This window comes from Chinchilla lanigera, unplaced genomic scaffold, assembly GCF_000276665.1.
Source record: "Chinchilla lanigera isolate Chin_1 unplaced genomic scaffold, ChiLan1.0 scaffold00035, whole genome shotgun sequence".
NCBI classification, from domain to species: Eukaryota; Metazoa; Chordata; class Mammalia; order Rodentia; family Chinchillidae; genus Chinchilla; species Chinchilla lanigera.
In genome coordinates this window covers 15,924,808-15,944,426 of record NW_004955436.1, presented here as the reverse complement: position 1 = coordinate 15,944,426, position 19,619 = coordinate 15,924,808, and the positions used below count along the sequence as shown (strand labels likewise).

The following is a 19,619-nucleotide window of genomic DNA, read 5'->3' as shown; positions in this document are numbered from 1 at the left end:
CAAATTTCTAATTTCCTTTGAGGTAGCATGCATCAGTTTGTTGTTTCAACACTTCGTGATCATATATTTTAGGTAAGAAAAGCAAATTATTTAGGGAATAATTCTGTAGCTGAAGTTATGAAGTATATTAGTGCCTAAGTACTGAGAGAAAAATAGCAAGTCTTAGTCTCCATAGTAAAAAGTTTTGACATCTTATGTAAAAAATCAGACATTTTAATGGTATCTTAAAATTTTTACATGACAGATATCTTCATTAATTTCCAAAGTAGAGGCAGAAGATGCAAGAATGGCATTATGCAAATAATATATAATTTATAGTAAATTCACTTTTAAAAATATTTAATTCCAAAAAGCTGTGGTCCACTCTGGATGCAGAAGTGCCATGCGGGGTGAGGTAGAAATATCAGGCTTTCCAGAATGTGCATTATTTCTACCTTGGCATCCTTGTCTCTACTTCTTTGCTTTCTTATAATTTCACTTCTTAACTGTCTTGAATTCTCTGTCACTGTCAGAATGAGCTCTGCTTTCCACATCTGTGCAAGAGAAACAGTAATTCACGTCTCTGAGAGCTGGCCATTGATGTTCCTTCAAGGTGAGGTCCTACCCAGCACTGTGCCTACAAATACACAAGATAAATACTCTAATTCGACCTTGCTAGTGGTCTTCAGAAGGACCAAAAAGTATTATGAGAGAAAACGTGTGAAGAGAGTGACTTCTACCCAATTATGAATAATCTTGCTTTCCATCATCAATGAGCTGATTTTAAGAGTTTAAAGAATTAAAAATTGCTGGTTATTGCAACACTTCATAAAGCTATAGACCAATCTACAAGTTTATAATAGATCTCTAGACATATACTTTTCTTTTTTTTACACTCAGGAGCTTTGTACAAATGACTTAGTATTTTTCCACAGATGGCATATTCTTCATGTTATGAGAACTTATCTTTTGTCATGTGTCTCCCCAGGATAGAGTGTGGTACATTTTGTGATTATTGTTCAGCTTTGAAGATTGGAATTTGATGGCATGTTTGATAGCTTTAAAAGTCAAAAAATAAGACTAAAGTCTGCAAATCTTTTATATGATCCTAGTTTTTGGAAGCATCCACTCATCACAGTCTACACTTGGCTTCTCTAACGCTCTCTACTGAGTAAAGCTCTGCTGTTCTGAAAATGTTCTTCCAATTCCCTGGGAACAAAGATCTCGCTTTGGCACTGGCTTCACATTACCTCTTGGTTCTTGGGCCTGAGTGTATATTGCTTTGGTACCAACTCATAACCCTTATTCAGCTTGCCATTATTTTCTGGGAGTTATATCCAAAATAACAAGGTATAAATTTGTAACAAAGATAAATTTCATAGGTATGAAAATTTTATAAAACATCTGACAATAGTGTGTTCTACTCTGACAGTCACAGCTCTTGTTGTCCAGCTTTGTCACATAATAGTTACTCAATAATTGGTGAAATGATTGAGAATAGCATGCAACAGTCAGTTTGCTGCACAGGGCATTGATAATAGAGCTGCTTTGCCATTTCATTATTAAATCTCAATTCCAGATCTGTTTCCACTCTTCCTTCATTATGACTCTAACTTTCTCCTTATCATCTACTTTGGTGAGAGATAACGTGTCAATTACTTGTAGAAAATTACTTAGAAATGAATCAATATTCTATTTATTGTGTCACTTCTACTTTGAAAGGTTACAATCTTGCAGTTCTTGCAACTAATCTCAGAATTCTTTAACTTCAGTGTTACCCGCACTTGATTTTTCCTTGCATCTTTTATGTCTTAACAGCCGAGTTGAACACTACATGTAACGTAGGAAATGTTTACTTTCAGATTGTGTTAGTGGAATTGGAGTTTGTTTCCTCATATCTAGGATATTTAGAAGTTGAGCAGAAAAAATCATTTCAAGGATTTCAGATAGGTTTTTCTTCTCATTTTGAATAGTTCTTAGCTCTTTTTTGATGTGTTTTTCTCTGTGAGTTGCTAAGAAGAATAATTTTCAAACTGTACATTTGTTTTAGTTGTGCTTCATTGTATACTGAAATGCTGTTATGGAATATATTTTGTGATTTCTTTCATGTTTTAACATTTTACTTGATTAGTAGAAACTAATGGAAATAAATTCTGGTTGTGCTTCCATTGACCTGGACTGTGGTAAGACGGTGACTGTGATCATAGATAGACTTCATGTTATTCAGCACTATTGATAAAAGTGTTTGACACTGGGAAATAATAAAGCCCGTCTATTACTTTTGTGTGGTGACATCATCCTTCACAAAACACGACTTCAGATCATCTGTAACTCATCCATGCACACATACAATTGCTGATAGAAACCAACAAAGGGAAAGAGAAAGCAGAGCAGCCTAGATGGTGTCTAGGACCTATAATAATTACCATTTTCAGTAACAACATCTGTTGCTGACAATATTGGCAGTATCTCAGGAGAAAGCAATCATTAAAATTCGCTAATGCACAGTTTAAGTGCCACAAAATGTACTGACGTTTTCAATATTTTCACTAGTTTTGCATTTTCTCATTCCAGTAAATATTTATTTTTAGGTTTGCATGGATGCCTTATATTACATGAAAAATGTCCTTCAGACCTTCTCTCCAAATGGATCTAGTAGGTCTAAAGTTTGTATTTCCAGTGAATCAGAGTAGCATTGACTCAAAATGTTGCAAAAGTCAGTTACCCGGCACTTTCGAATTGACTCTCCGGGTTTGGTCCTACTTGATTTAGGCATTCTTTGAATCAAAAATTCTCCCCACCTAGAACACAACATGTTTCTCAAATCTTATTCTTAATCTTCCACCCCGGAATTCCTATTTGAAGTTTAATATTAATATAAACTAAAAATTAGTTGGGGGACTAAATGGATTGAGGTAGTTCAGCTTCTGACCTGTAGATTCCTCCTCATCTACAGAGGAAGATGTTGCCTGTCATTTCCCCAGCCTCAGGGGGGCGCCTCTTTGGGGGAGGGAAGTGTAGGGCTATGGCTTTACCACTCTGTCCTTGACAGCATTCTGTAGATTTTGCTCTCTGGTTTGCCGGCTTAAGGTATATTAAAATGAAGGAAATCAATTTTTCCCTTTAAAGGCGAAACTCACTAGTAAATCAGCATGTTAGTCTTAAACACTAAGATATATAAGCAAATTGGAGTCTGAATAATTGCATATGAGAATATATGTTGGCCCAGAAATTACGCTTCTGGAAATATTGTGATGAGCTGAAATATTTTTCACGTATATCTTCTTAGTCCTGTGATTAACAAACTAGATCTCCACTGAGCACTGGGAGGTAGTGCATGCTGTCAAAATGATTTCTGTGGCCCCGGGTGTCAGGAAATTCTGCATATTGTGTCTTCCTTTGGTGCTGCAGATGCATGTTATATTTTCAAAGCTATATGAAAAATCATGCTTTGGGTTGATTTAACTTTGCTTGTCTCAATATTTTTCCAAACATTTTTTGACCTTTCTTTTCTATCATGGAAACAAATCAGGCCAACTTTTAACTGCTAATACACTTTGTGGAAATTTGCAAAAAAAAAAAAAATAATAACCACAGCTTTTACCAGATGAATGCTTGTTTCTCTGACTTAAAAGAGGCTCTTTGTAACTTTGATGACTGTATTCAAGTTTTGCATCCTTGATCTTATCGGCATACTTACAGATGGATACTGATGATATCAGAACTTGCTGTATAAACCACAATGAATTTATTAATTTACCTTAGAAGCTGCCTTGCCCAGAGATTGGTGCACCGTGATTGGAGTGAGAATGAGGGCTAATGAAGTCTTGCTCGTGCCTGATGAGATGACGTTGAACAAGGTTAAAAGAAACCCCTGCATTGCTTTAAGAGAATGAAGTGCAGAATTATCCCATGGAGGGAATTCTTAACATTTCAGCGAAGGCGCTGTCTGTGAAACAGTGGCAGTGGGAGGTCGTGCGATGACCCCGTTTCTGCGGAGCCCTTGCTGAGGGGAAATGAAGCCAGCGCTGCTCCTCAGTGAAGCTTCAGCCTTTTCTCTTCCCTCAGCTCCACTCAGGGAGAGGAACATTGTGTTTCCGAACCCCAGATTCTGTCTTTTTCCTTTCCTAGGGAAGACAGTAGACAGACAAATGGACGCACCCCTACATACACACACCTGGGTTTCTGAGGAATAGACAAGAACTTGAGAACGATTTGTTACTGGAGTGGCTTTGGCGTGACTCTTGGAGACCTTCTTGGCGTTTCCTGCTGTAATGTGGCTGGGTAATTAGGCTGGGTTATTTGCAGGGAAATGAAATGAAAAGTACTGTAAGAGAGTTATCATTAATTATCAACGCCAGCTGTCCGGGTCTTTCTGCCTGAATCCAATCCAGGGTGCCTAAAGCATTTCTTCATCTGTTCATAGACTCCTTCAAAGCCTGAGGACTCAGCAGTGGCCAAAGTTGGCTAAAAAGACCCTGCCCTCCCTCCCAGGCCTCATCTTCCAGCTGGGGAGGAAGCCAGGGAGCTATTCTTGGGGCTGAGCCCTGGGTTGGGAGAGAAAGTCCCATTCTCATGTGCTGGGAGGGGAGAACTTTCATACTCGACCAGTCCACTGTCGATCTGTTTAGGTTAAATAATGAAAAAAGGACGAAAACTGCTTTTAAAGATATCTTTGTCCTCCATCAGAGCCAGAGGCGCATCAGTTTCTCATGTAGTATGAGTATTGATATTGGGCAACTTTTAAAAAGATTTCCCCCGAAATATTGAGTCTTTACAGAAAAACTTACAAAGTGAAAGCTCCTTTAAAACTCGAAGTGCATTTTCAAACTAATTGCCCGGAAATGGCATTTTCATCGCTGAGCTCATAGCCTGAGTGACTCCTGTTTCTTCTTCGTTTGCTTTGCTTTTCCCAAGCAGACAAGGAAGGAAGGGAAAGCCCTCTTTATGGGAAGCACTAAATTTAAGTGGAAAAATAACAGAGAAACACTGTTAATGAATTACATTTTCAAAAGTGTATTGAACAAATGAGGATAACAAAATATACTTTTAGCAGTTAAGCTCATTAACTATTTTTTTTTTTTTCTAAATGTCATCAAGTCTTGATTTATGTGAAGCTGAGCTTGAGCCTGAGGAGTTTTGGGGTTGGTAGTGATGGTACATACCTATAATCTCAGCAGTCAGGAGGCTGAGGCAGGAGGATCTTGGCAAATTGGAGGCCAGCCTGGGCTATATAGGGGAGAGCCTGTTTCAAAAAATAAAAAAAAAAGAGAGAGAGAGAGAGGAATAAAGAAAATGTTTTGAGGTCATAGCTGGAATGTGAAAGGCGTAAAACTGAGCAAGAAACTTAAAAATCGCTGGTATATTTTTATTATATTTTATAAAATTAAAAAACACACACAGAAAGCCAAGTGTGGTGGTTACCCAGTTGTATGGTTTCCCCCTTGGTAATCCCTGCACTCTGAGGAAGCCAAAGTGGGAGGATCACAAGTTCAAGCCCAGCCTGGGCAACTTAGTGAGATCCTGTCTCAGAATCAAAAAATGTAAAATGGGCCAGGGATGTAGCTCAGGGCAAAGGTGCTGGACTCAATTCCCAGCACCACACATACTATATATATATATATATATGATGTATTTATATGCATATATACATACACGTATTTTTAACACTTTTAGAATTTGGACCAATGCAATTAAAAGTACCTGTCAGATTAACAGCTAGTCACCAATTGCCTGGCTCTTCTCCCAAGTTGCTTATGGTAAGCAAGAACAGATTCTTTCATTATGAATGGAGTCTTTTTCTTTTTTCCTGATATTTTAATAATGTCTTAGCAGTAGAAGGCTGTTTAGCATCTTGGTTCTCCTGTCACTAGGTTTTGGATGGCACGAGGGTAGCCTGACCAAACACTTCTAACCGTTCTGTGTAATGATGTCAGCCTGCTCCCACAGGCCCCTGTGAAAAGGTGTGGCGTGAAATTTTGGTGCAAACAAAAACATATGTTTAAATTCTGTCTTAAAACTGACATAAGGAAGCGTGGAGAAAAGATCAGCTGATTCTAGGAAGAACAAGTGAAGGAGAAACATGAGTGAAGGGAGTAGCTGCCGACTTACAGGAAAAAGTATAAGAGTCTCGCGACAGATTCAAAATACAAAAAAGTAAGCGATAGACTCCCGGAGAACTTCCAATGAGTTTTTCACCTAACCATTAAGTTAAATAGATCCTTTCAGTCTCAGCTAGCCTTTGTGAATATGCACAAGTTTAGAAGTAGTTACAATTTTTGGAGATATGTCGTGTTTATTACATGACAGTTGCATAGTCATCAAACAGAATGAATAAATGAATGAACTAACACATAAAAGGACCCTGGTGTTCCCTGAATGTTGTCATATTTCTTTGGCCAGTGGGGCCTGCATTAACAGCAGCACCTTAATCAGGAGGATCTCTCCCAGTTAACTTGTAAATGAAGGCATGGAATGTGCTCTTGCCAGTGGTGGTAAATATGATAACTGATAAACTCCTTTCAGTACTTTGGCCTATGGGGTTTGTGTGAAATTGGAAAGTAAACTTTTCCAGGCGGGCATAGTGGTGCACACCTGAAATCTCAGCACTCAGGAGGCTGAGGCAGGAGGATTGCTGTGAGTTTGAGGCCAACCTGAACTGCAAAGTGAGTTCAAGGCCCTGCCTGAACTGCAGCTGCATAGTGAGAGTTTCAAAAAGACAAAAAAAAAAAAAAAAGAAAGAATGAAAGTAAATTTTTCCTAACTTGTTCCCCTTTTGTGGAAGCTATTTCCATGATAGCCATGGGAGTTTGGAAGCAAGTCCTAATATCAAACAAAAATTACTTCCAAGATTCAATGTCAGAATCTCTTAAGGAACTGAAAATTCCAAAGGTACAAATGAGGTCACTTTATTTCCTTTTAATCAAAGGACACTAATTCACTTTCTCACAGGTGTGGCTCTGATCTCTTAACTCTGAGCCTTAGGAAGTGTGACTCCCTCCGCCTTTGTGCAGTGTTCCATTAGGAGTCCACTGTCTCATTCCTGTCGTTGCTAACTCAGCTGTTGTCACCCTGTCGTTGTTGCCCTGGTTCCTTTCTGAATCCATTAGTGCAAACCCTGTGGATAAACGCTTGATTGCTCATTCCTTTACGCTGTGTTCTGCTCCTCCTTACTCTGCATTGCTTGCTGCCTCCAAAGTGTATTACTAACCATTTCTCGCCATCTTCTTTGTTCCTAAGTCCAAGCCACCCCATTTCCGCTGTACACAGGCAGCCTTGAAGTATTCTTTTTGCTTCCACTTTTACCATCCGAGAGACTGCATGGGGACCCAGGGATCCTAGAGAAACATGAACCAAGTCCTCTGTTTGCAGCACTCTGATGGCCTCCTAGCACACTTAAAATCAAATCCAAACCCCTTAGCCTGCTCTGCACAGTCCCACAGGAGCAGGCTCCTCGGTTGTCCCTTGGACATATTTTTCAGCCCTTCCCCTGTCCCTGGCTCACTGCCCTTGAGTCACATCAGCCTATTTTTTTCTGACTTGTACCCAGCAAACATTCCTACCTCAGGACCTTTTCGAACATTTTTTATTAGTCCTTGTTTGTGGTCCATATGCATTACGTTTGTCATGGGTTGTGAGTACCTGTACATAATGTAGTTTCATTCTTTTCATAATTCCCCATGCCCCTGAACACAAGGTCTCTTTTCCATTCACCAAAGATCTCTCTCCCTGTTTCCTGTTATCTAGCTTTTACTTTGCTTTTAGATTTGTTTATACTTTGTAGTTCTCATATAAGAGAGGTTATGTGTTATTTAAGCTTATGTATTCATCTCAATATATACTGTGGTTTCAAAGTCAATCCATTTTCCTACAGATGACTCAAATTTATTCTTCTTTATGTAAGAGTAGTACTCCATTGTGTATGACTACCATACTTTCTTTGTCTATTTATCTGTTGATGAATATTTAGATAGCTTCCAAGATTTAACTATTATCAGTTGGGCTGCTATAAATATGAGTATGCATAAATCACCATAATATGATGTCTTTAACTCAGGAAGATACCTAGAAGGGGAATAGCTGCGTTGAATAGAATTTCTATTTTTAGTTTTTTGAGGAATCTTCACACTAATTTCCATAGTGGTTGTACTAGTTTACCTAACTACCAGCTATGTAAAGTGTGGCTCCTTCTCCCCCAGCCTGACCAGCATTTGTTATTATTTGCTCTTTTAATGATAGACTTCTTTCTGGGGTAAGGTAGAATCTCAGTGTTGTTTTCATTTGCATTTGTCTGATATCTCAGGACCTTTGCATTACTACACCCTTACTCAGAAATAATTTTCTCTGATCTTTTTTATGACAGTTCCTCCTTAGCACTGGGCCTGAAGGATACATAACATTTTACTCTTTATTTAATTCAGTTATGGGGTAACTAGATAAGGCATATATTGGTGAAATTGAGCTATGTTAAAAGTATAGACTCTGGGGGCTGGGGGTTTAGCTCAGCGGCAAAGCGCCTGCCTGGCAAGTGCAAGGTCGTGAGTTCGGTTCCTGGTACCGGAGAAAAACCAAAAAAAAAAAGTATAGACTCTGGACTATCACTTCAGTAATTCTTAAATAGTTTTGCATAAGGACTGCTTAATAAAGTGGTGTTTGGGGCTAGAAGTCATTGTATTAGATATTATAAAAGTGAATTTCACAGATTAGGGGAACAGTGGTTAGCAAATCTCTTGATTAGTTTGCAGACCATAACACTTCATAGGGGCGAACATTGTAATGCTAATCACAATTGTGAATCAGTTATCCTGGTTTCCGCATCCATCCTGGATCAGTGGTTGTTCTAAAACTTTACATAGCCTCTTTTAGATTTTTTTTTTTAGTTTTTAATGATCACTAGTTTGAGATGAAATTCACAAATGTACAAGTAACCCAAGTACATATCTTTCACTTTAATTGGATTTTTATCTATATTACTATAATTATTTAATATCATTAAAAAAGAGCCAGAATATCTTTCCAGTTCTTTTTCAAGGAAAGCATTTTTTAGTCTTTGCAGAGTACGTGCGCACTGGCTTATTGGACAGGCTCCCTGGGATCCCTGCCACTTCTGCTCCTGTAAATCGTGAGCGTCCGTCTCCCTTGTCAGGCGCCACCCGGGGACAGGTGGGCTTTGGCGCTGCCAGTCCACCATGGCCCTGTACCACCTGCTGAGCAAATCTGTCAGGTAGCTGGGAGGACTGTGTGTGCCTCCCCTAGTGATTGGTTTGCCTCTGAATCTGTGAACAGAAATCTGTTCCTGCAGTAGACCCCATGAATCCAAGTCAGAGCCTGCACTACTGATTCTCCAGCAGAACTTGTGCAGGACACTATTACACCTTTGGCTATGGTCAGGGCCAATGGGAACCATCTGTTGAGAGATCCAGAGGGTATTTTCATTGGAATTAGACAAGAAGCTTCTCTCTCTCCCATCTGTCCACATGTTTTAATCTCTTAATGATTTGATACTGCTTTTGGCTGAATTAGATCCACTACTGCAACATTACTCTAGCAAGGACAAGGCAAAGCATTCTGTAGAATACAGAGGACGTGTCTAGTAACATAAGCTAAGAACATTTTTAATCACCTACAGGCTCAGCTATCCAATCCCCGCCATCAATTAATTAATCTGAAAGGACTATGTCCTGATTTTCTTGATATGCCATGTGTTTAAACTAGTATAACTGGAAGTCTAGAACAGCAAGTACTCTCAATTTGGTACCCAGGTTTGCATTTGGCAACTAATTCCTCCTCGCAGCATCAGCAATTCAGTTCTTAACACTAGACTTGCGGAGGCAATGTTTGCAAAGCCCAACCTGAGTGTCGGAGTTGTATTTGCTTTGAATCTCGTCTAGATTACAGACACCGTCGCTGTACTCTGGATGCACTGTGGGTATCTGATCGCTGTTGGGCTTGCATTAGAGTGGACGTGGCCCTGTATTGCTTCTCAGCACAGCCAAGGTAGACTTCTTTTGGGGAATATGTCCTTTTTATTCAGCTCCCCACAAAGTCTTGCATGGCTAAATTGTTGAAGCACCCTCTCCCTGTATTTACTAAGCTACACAGAGCTGCTAATTTAACTGGGATGCACTACAAGGGAGCATAAACCCAAATTTGTTGCCACCCACTCATGAGCATTCCAACTCTGCTTGAGAGTGTAGGGGGATTGTATCAATGTACGGTCCAGTTATTTCTCCAGATAATCAAGAGTCTGTTCCTGGGTTTAGCAGGCCACTGGGAAGTTCCTCAGTTTGTATCCTGTTGTGCCTCTTCAAAGCTCACTTTGGTTAAATTGCACCTTGGTGTTTTAAAAAGAGAATGCATATGAGTTTTAAGGTACTTACATTGTAATTCAGAAGATGGATCATTTCTGCAAAGTAAATTAAAAGGTACAGGGACTATTCAGAGCAGCCATCTGTTACTATTTGAGAGTTATAATTAGGGCGATAATTTTAATGTCATTGTCATATGTTGGAAAAGGGAAGCTTCAGGACATCATTTAGAGACTCCACCTTCCCTCGTAATGCCGCAGTACTTCCAGATTTAGAAAAGGATTTGGTGAAGTTTTTTCTTTCAATTTTGAAAATTAAATTTTTTTTTATCTTCTTGACATTGCTGGGTACAGTGTCTTCTTGAATAGAACAACGCTCAATAAGGATTGCTTCTGTTTATGTGCCTGCCCTGCCACAACCCAGTCTTAAATTTGGATTTGAGTTTATATTTCTATATATTAACTAAGTATGTCTAAAACAAGGAATTAATTCATTGTACCTCAGTTATAAGCTAAGATACTTTACAGTAGGTTTCCACAATCCATTTGATTCAAATACTTTAGCGATCAGTAGTTAAAAAATGTTAAAACACAAATCCCATTTCAATTTTATTTACTTGGGCAGCTAATCATTCCTTTGACAAATATTTATTTTTGTACCTAGTACAAATGTACCTACTATGTACCTAGCACTGTGATAATCTTTGCTCAGTTCTCTTTCTCTGTCATAATAACTTAATGTTTGGAAATTAAAATGTTTTCTGTTACTATGCTATCTTAGTTAAAGCTAAGCATGTTGCTAAATATGCAAAAAAGTCCAAATTCACCAAATATACTTCACTTACACTCATATTTACAATGATATATTTAGGTGTAGTGTTAATAAACTTTATGTTCTTTGGATCAGAATTTATATTCTTTGAAGTAGGGCCTTTAAAATGAGAATTAAGGGGCTAGGGATTTCCCTCAGCAGCACAGCGCCTGCCTGGCAAGCGCGAGGTCGTGAGTTCAATTCCCGGTACCAGAAAAAACAACAACAACAAAAAATGAGAATTAAATCAATCATGCATAACCCTTGATGTGATTAAACAATTTAGTCTTTTAAAAATAGGACCATTTGATTTTATTGACACTTAGCAAATAGCCCATTATATTAGATATAATTGCTCTGTGATAATAGTAATTTTAAAGTCATAAATGATTCCCCCAAGGCCTTAGTGGTATATTACAAGTTTGCTATCTATATGATTAAACTCAGCACATTAATATTAAATCGGTCAATAAACAGTACGTGTTTTATTACTGTACCAATAGACTGGTCAGCTTTGGGGTTAGTATTATTAAGTCTTTAAATCAATAGGAATATGACCGAAATTTCATATTCATTAGTAAAGAACAACTACTTTTTGAACCATTAGGATTACTTGCTATTTCAGCACTGCCTTCTATTTTAAAAGATATCATTATCATTTGGGAATACTACTTATCGACGTTCCCAGTCTAGAAATACCAACCATTATAGGATGGAGTAGAATAACTCTTTAATGAGGCTGAATGGAGCTTTACAACCTCTTAAGCCAGAATATAGGAGAAGTCCAGTTTGCCTTTAAAACTGTTGTCCCTGTGGGGAAAGGTGTTAATGTGCCTTGTGAAATTTCTCAGCGGTGAATACATTTCTTGTTCTGTGCAGACTTCCTCTAATGTGTGTGATGTTGAAGTTGCTGTGAAAATTTGCTTGACTGTGCCAAAATGTCTACAAAATATAAAGTATCCCATGTCTACTAATTCTAGCGCATAATACAGAGAAGGTGAAGTTAGAGGGACTCCATAGGACAGAAGAGAACTTAAACGGCACCTCGTAAGATTTCTCCCGATTCTCAGAGTATGATTTTGAGAATTAATGGTCATTTTACAATTGAGTTAGAAATGGAGCATTTTTAAAACCACATGAGTGATTCAACACTAGACCACCCAGGAAGGGCATTCTGGTTTTTAGCGTGGAGTAACTCACCACATGTATGAAGTGTGGACATGGCATGGGCCAGAGCATTCTGCTACATATCCTGTGTGCCTGGAGCTGTCTGTCTGTCTGTGTGCATGTCTGTGTCTTTCTTTTTTGGATCAGAAGTATAAATGAGGTGTTCTATATTGGATTCTCCTTGTCCTGTTGGTTTACTTTAGACTCTCTCTGCTTATATTGAGCCTGGCTTATTTTGGGGGAGGCTTGTGAATTTAATGAGATCACAGTGATGGCCTTGATTGCTGAATGGAAAATGTCACCACTGCATGCCAGTCCATTTAAATCATTTTTAACTACCCACCTGTGCTGCTAAGCCCTCCATTTGAATTTTATTGTCTAATATGTTTTCCTGCAATACCGGCTCCTTTAACTCTTTTGCCTGGGTGAATTAATGTGTGTGTGCTGCTGCCCTTTTAGCTTCTGTCGCTGTTCAAATAACGGCACCATCTGCTTAAATGGTAGAGTGGTAGGCCTTTCCTATTTTCAAAATAATTTTGCAAAAGCATACGGTAGTTTCTAAAGTGAAAGAACCGTAACACTTTAAAATGTATTATTTGGCAGATATTAAATTTCTGTCCTCGATGTGCTAAATTGAATGTAAGGCATGAGAAGAAGCACCTAAAACAGTGTTGGCTTTCTTGGTACTTTAAACAATTCTGTGTACATCTCTGTGTCTGCATTTCATGAGAATCTGGCTTTCTTGATGGAGGCTTGGTGAGCTAGGACCAAGAGAGCTCTGGGGACTGCCCTGTCTAACTCTGTTTGTTGGTGATATTCCCCCGGAGAGTCAAGAGGGGGTAGGAGTTACTGTAGAGAGAGTTGGCAGTGGAAAGCAGTAGTAGGAAAGAAGAGAAAGGAGAAGAATGGAAAGGCTGCTGAGCAGGCAGAAGGACGGTGGGAGTGATGTCTCGGGTCTTCACTCTTGCCCGTGTATACAGGTTAGACAGGTGGAGGTGAGGAGATGCTTGTGTAGTGAGAACGGCCGATGCCATACAATTAGGGGTATGAGTCTGCACCTGCTTTGAGCATGCACTTTAAGGGCATCCTGAAGTCAAAGGGTGACCTTAGGTGAATTCTGTGGACCTTGGGTTCTTTATCTATGAAACAGAGATGAAGACCATATTATTACCTTTTAGAGTTTTTATGAGGATTAAATGAACTAGTATAGTTTTAAAAAGTGTTTAGAAAAGTGCCTATTGTAATATTCATATTTAATAACTATTATTAGGAATAAGAATAGCAACTTGGGTGAGTTAAAAAAAAGCATGAGTTGTGAGCCCCTTCAGAGATGAGCAGGCGTCTCATTGCTAATGTGGACAGACTCTCTGTATATGAAACTGCATGGTTCTTCAAAGAAACCATGAACGTTCCTGAATTTGCGCCCCTTTATTCTTGGAATGTCTTTCTTGTAGAAATTACTACTGATCTTTCAGTGCTCATCTCAGATGTTATCTTCTCTGTGAATTCTTTCTGAACTCCCCTAGGGAGAATTACTGACTCGCTCTGTCACTTTTCTCCTCACTGGGATGTGTACAGCTGGTAACATGCCCTACCAGTGGGGGCACCCACCACTTAAGGGAGGAGAGGTTTATTTTGGCTCACATTTCAGAAGTTTCAGTCCATGGTCAACAGTTATAAACAGAGAAATGGCCTGGTGGAAGGGCCTGGGTGGAGGAAAGATGCTCACATCATGGAGGTCAGGAAACAGAGAGAGAGGGGGAAGGACCCCAGGAGGAAGCTACATCCCACAAGGTTGCATGTCCAGTGCCAGCCTCTTCCAACCAGGCCCCACCTCCTGACAGCACCTTTAGCTACAGTGTCCCAATAATTCTATCCTAATCCCCATCTCTGAGTGCATTAGGCTCTTGGTGGACATCTAGATGTAAACCATAACACTTACTTTATTCCCTACCTTGGGCTCTGGTGGCACCTAGTTAAAAGCTTTAATCTAACACTTACCTTACTATAATGAGATTATCTTCCTGTCTTTGTGTATTCCCTCCTTAATGGCCAATGCAATCTTTCCATAATTTTGATAATCAACATATAGTCTGTGGACATGAGCCAGGTGGATGTCACTCACACTTGGTGCGCAGTGGTATAATGTTCCTAATCACATTCTGTCCATTCCGCACTCATCACCGTATCTTTTAACCTGAACATTAGAGCTGATTTTAACTATTTAATAAACACTGTTTTATTTACCACCAAACGTTCAAGAAACCTAATAAGCTGATGTGGTTGGTCTATGGAAAAGAAAGGATCTGTTTTATTTTTCCTTCTCTCCTGTCTTCTTCTTTGCATTTTCCTTTTCTCTATTTCCATCTTTTTCTTCATCCTGTTCTCCCTCCTCCTTCCACTCCTCTCTACTTATCCTTTCTTGGGGTTAAGTTTATTTAAAGCTCTTACTTTTTTGGCTCATTCCTTTAGAAAGTCACTTTCTTTTAGTATAAATAGATTTTCATTAATCACAAAATATGTCACATTTCCATGATATTTTAATTAATAACCAGTTGAGTAATTTCTATTTTAAATCTATCCATGCTTGTAATATTACCCACTAAATCTAGCATTGAGTCAGTGGCTTCTATTATAACAGATGGTGTCCTATAATCAACAAAGAATATGAATAATATTATGACATCAAATTGAAGAATAATAGCTATGTGTAAATTTGTAGGATCGCCTGCTAAGCAGTATATACCGGTTTATTATTTTTGATGGGCTAATGATGTTTTTTTCTGATATCTGTACAGGTAATATGAGAAGCCATCTGTATTGTCATGCTGTGTCTCCTAGTCTCGGGGGGAAACAAAGCTTTTTTTTTTTTGGTACTAGGAATTGAATTCAGGACCATGTGCTTGTAAGGCAGGCACTTATGCCGGTGAGCTATATTCCTGGCTGGAAACAAAGCTTGAACATTTATAGACTTTTATTTATAAATGCATCTTTTAACTCTATTTCCTCACTAACAGGAAATTCAGCTCTGGAGAACAGGAAAGGGCTGGTACTTTGGAAAATGACCAGGTACTTTGGAAAATGACCATTGGCCTCATAGTGAACAAATGGTTGTTGCAGGTGAAATCTATTTTGTTCTAAATCACTGCTACTTAAAAACTATGATGAGGTTAACTGACAAGGGGGTAGGATTATTGGTAGCTCCACAAATATTAGTATAGGCAGCGATGGTAGCACTTTTTAAGCTGCAAATATTAGTGGCATTTTGAAGAAATACAGTGGCATTCCTCTCTGTCAAACAGGTGCCTTCGAGAAGTTGTGAAGGGTTCTTCCTTATAAGGTATTTTATTGGTTTTACTGTGTCAGCCAATGAAGTGGATCTTCAGATAGAGGATTATGCATTTGGGCTTGCATCTCAGTTTTACAGCTTTTACAGTTCTTAGCTGTGTGAATTAGGTTAAGTTGCTTAATTCTCTGAGCTCTATTTGTTCATCTGTAAGACAAAAACAGTTGAAATAATTGGTTTAGTGTTACGTTTTTCAGTCTTAACAGATATATTTGTGATGTTAGTAAAACTTGAGTCTATGAGGTCATTTCATCAATTATTTAAGGAGTTTAGATGTAAAAATACACCCTTAATTCACCTTTGAAGCTCTTTATTGAGTATTGTATTTATAAGTGACAGTGATAGCAAGATGTAGTATTTAAAGTTCTGTTACAAATGATTTTAAATGATTCTAATTGCTGAATTACTCTGTGTCATTCAGAGGTTGACGTGGATCCCGTTTAGAACACCAAGGAAGGTTGGTCTTACTTTCATAACACCATGTGGAAGTACTGAAGGAAACGGGTGGCCCTCTTCCAGGTAGATCGCTAAGTGAGCTGTTGATATTTCTGGAGTAAAAGTATCCTAGAGCCTTGAAAGTTACAGAAATGAAAAGATATTCATTTTCAGTATTCTCAATTTATTCCTTACTTTGTCAGTGCTTTACAGATTTCAGGGCTTAACAAAAACCCACGTGATTATTCATGGAATTTGCTCCCTTCATTCAACAACAGGTTATATATAGCACACATCTTGGGGAAATTACTTTTCCCTGGTAGAGGATGGAAAGACAGGAAGATGCAAAATATTCAATGGCTTTAATAAACGCTGGCATTTTATAGGGCAGATAGAACTAGGTCGGTAGTAATAAAAGAAAATCAATATAGTGAAATAATTATTGAAAGAAAGGAATGTACTCTTATTGCAGTTCAGACCTGGGAGAGATTATTTCTAGTTGCAAAAATTGGCAAGCTGGTGAAAGCTTTATGTTGGGCTTTGGAAGGTGGGAAGGATGGGCAAGGAAGTAAGGGCTCTGAGAACAGAGGGGGCAGTGGGGTTAGTGGCTTGGGAATGAGGTGTATTTTTCCACGTAGTGCTTGTTAAAAGGAGCATAGTGGGAAAACATGAATAGAATAGGAAGATAGAATTGGGTCCGATTACACAAGATTTTGAGTCCTTATCAAAGAATTTCAAGTTGATTCTTTCCAGACTAGGGGAAGTTATTAAAAGCTTTGGTGTGCACAATCACTGTGCCTTAGCTACAATCTGTCATGTAGTCAGAGCAGTAATAGGTGAAGGCAAGGAGGAGATGGGGAAGGATGACATTATTAATAGTTAACTCCTAAGTCAATAAACAGCTGAAGAATGCAAATGCTAAGAAAGTGAAAAAGCAGGACTAGACTTGGATGGTGAGATTTGGTAGAAAACTGTTGTTGGTATCTCATTTAACAGGACTATGAGAGACAGAGAGGAGAGAATCAGAATGCTTTTCCAGAATTCCAGTTTGGAAGATCAAAGGAGTGCGTGGGGGACTCTTACCAAAAGAGTGTATGCAGTGAGGCGAATGTTGGTTGGGACTGGGAGAGGGCAATGGGAAGGAGATGAATGCTACCCCACAAATTCATGGGCATTTTGGCAAAGAAGCCAGCCTCCAGCGAGAGAAGTTCCATAGGCACCTAGCAAGACAGAACTAAGACAACAGGAAGGCAGCTCTTTAGGAGGGCATTTAAATACATAGCCCTAGGAAATTTGACTAAAAGGCAGGGCTTGTTGAAGCAGTGAGGATAGATATTTTACAGCAATGAATCCAAATGCCATGAATATACTGAAGGAGTAATGAGCCTGAGTGCTTTCTTTTTAGGAAAGTAAGAAAACTGTATGTGTTTGCACTCCCAAGGAAGCCTCAGTAGACAGGGTAAGATGAACAGTTTATGAGAGAAAAATGATGCTTCTGAAATCTCACTTCCATTTTCACAGCAAGTGGAAATAAGGTGCTTTACTAACTACCAAGACTGAATTATTAGATTAACAATAAAGTCTCTAGTAAAAATTTTAGAATTTGTGGTTGATTAGACTATATGCATGGTAGGAAATTAACAATGGTTGTTATTTTACATATTGTTATCTTCAATGAAGTTGCTCGGATTACCAGATGTAAGAATGCAAGATTGATCAAACAATTAGAGAATAAAAAGTGATTAAAAAAAACGTTAGAAACTATACAGAGCTTCATTAAACAAGATGGTAGGAATTCAACAATGGTTGTTATATTACGTATTGTTATCTTCAATGAAGTTGCTCAGATTACCAGATACAAGAATGCAAGGTTGGTTAAATAATTAGAAATGATACAGAGTTTCACTAAACAAGATGGTAGGAACTCAGCAGTGGTTGTAGTAGTCCTGTCATTTTGTTTTGAAATTTTGCATTGTTTTTATTGCTCTTTTTTTTGTCTTTGTTATTGTTTTGTTAGTTTTTTTATTCTTTTTTTGCTCTTTAAAATTAAAAAAAAAAGATACAGAAGAAACTAGACTATATGCATGGAAGAAGTGGTGAGATGCCCCTTGGGGAAAAAAAATCTATGGATATAAATTGACCTTGGAGTGCAAAAGCAAAGTGCAGCCATAGGACACTTTCATGGTGCTGGGTCAACAGTGAATTAGTTATTAGTGAGTGGATTTCTTGAATAAAGAATTTGCCACCTGGCATACGAAACACTGTAATTATACTACTTTGAGGGGCATTTTTATGGCTTATATTTTCCATAGAGAAACTTGGTTATGATAATCTGTGAGCTGATTATCTGTATATTTGAGTTATTTTTTTTCAGTTATTAGAATTAAAAACTTGGTTTGTTTTTTTTTTTTTTTTAGTACCAGGAATTGAACTCAGGAGCTGTGCTTGCCACTGAGCTAAATACCCAGCCCTTGAATTTTGTTAAGAAAGCATTTTGTTTATTTTTGGCTTGTGGATAATCCCTGATCTAAAACCACTGCTATAAGGATTTATTCAGATTTCTCAAAGGAGACTATTGAGAAGCTGTAGGACTCAGTTAAAAAAACTGGTATGCTTTTTCAATGAAGAGCTCCCAAATTTATGAAGAACTGTATAATGAAAACAGATTTACAAATCGACTTGGTCTAAATATTTTCTTTAGTTTCCTTTAATCCCGTTACTTACTAGAATCAACCCTATGATTCTTACTAGAATCAATCCTATGGATCATGGAACAAAACCTAATTCATAGGATTATTTTTGCTTTCTGGGTCAAATTGAATATATTTCACCTTCCTTTTGTATGTGCATTTATGACAGAAATGTTGAGAAGCAGGGGCTGGGGATTTAGCTCAGCAGCACAGCGCCTGCCTGGAAAGCGCAAGGTCATGAGTTGGATTCCCGGTACGGGGGGGGGGGGTGTTGAGAAGCAGTCATGCGTAATTATTTTAAAAATATAAACAAAATAGATTTTATTTTATAATGTCTACTTCTGAAACTGAAATGGAGGAAAAAGATCAATTTCTAACTGAAAAACTTTTTGTTGGCCTTGAACTAAGCAAACAGGTTTCTTTTACGCTATATTTTTATAATTATCATAGAAGTTTGGACCTGGCAATGACCATGAGTTAATCTTCCATGCCTCAGCCTTTCAAAGAAAGCAAATGTAGACTTGGAAAGTGTGTTGGTTTGGTGTGGCTTATTTTGCAAGGGGAACAACATAATACAAGACACATACTTTATATGATTATTTATAAGTCACCCAAAGAACAGTATACAAAAGAGCGCAGGAAATCTGTCCACACACTAAGACCAAGGAATCCAGCTGAGGGCCTGGATCCCACAACAACGTCTACACAAGTTGAGCTGAATACCCAGAGCTCATAACAATGCCTCCATGAATCCAACTGGAGGCCCAAAACCCATGACAATCTCATGCGGACCTGTTTCATGGATCTGCTGGAAAGGCCCAAAGGTCAGTGGTGGAATCTACAAAGTCTGTGCCAGCAGGAAGAAGGATCTGTGCTAGCAGGCTG

General features: G+C 38.5%; 1 protein-coding gene across 4 annotated transcripts in view; it reads left to right on the top strand.

The window, feature by feature from the left end:
* Utrn (utrophin) overlaps positions 1 to 19,619 on the top strand; it is a 506,964-nt gene that overhangs the window by 292,953 nt on the left and 194,392 nt on the right. The window lies entirely within an intron of this gene.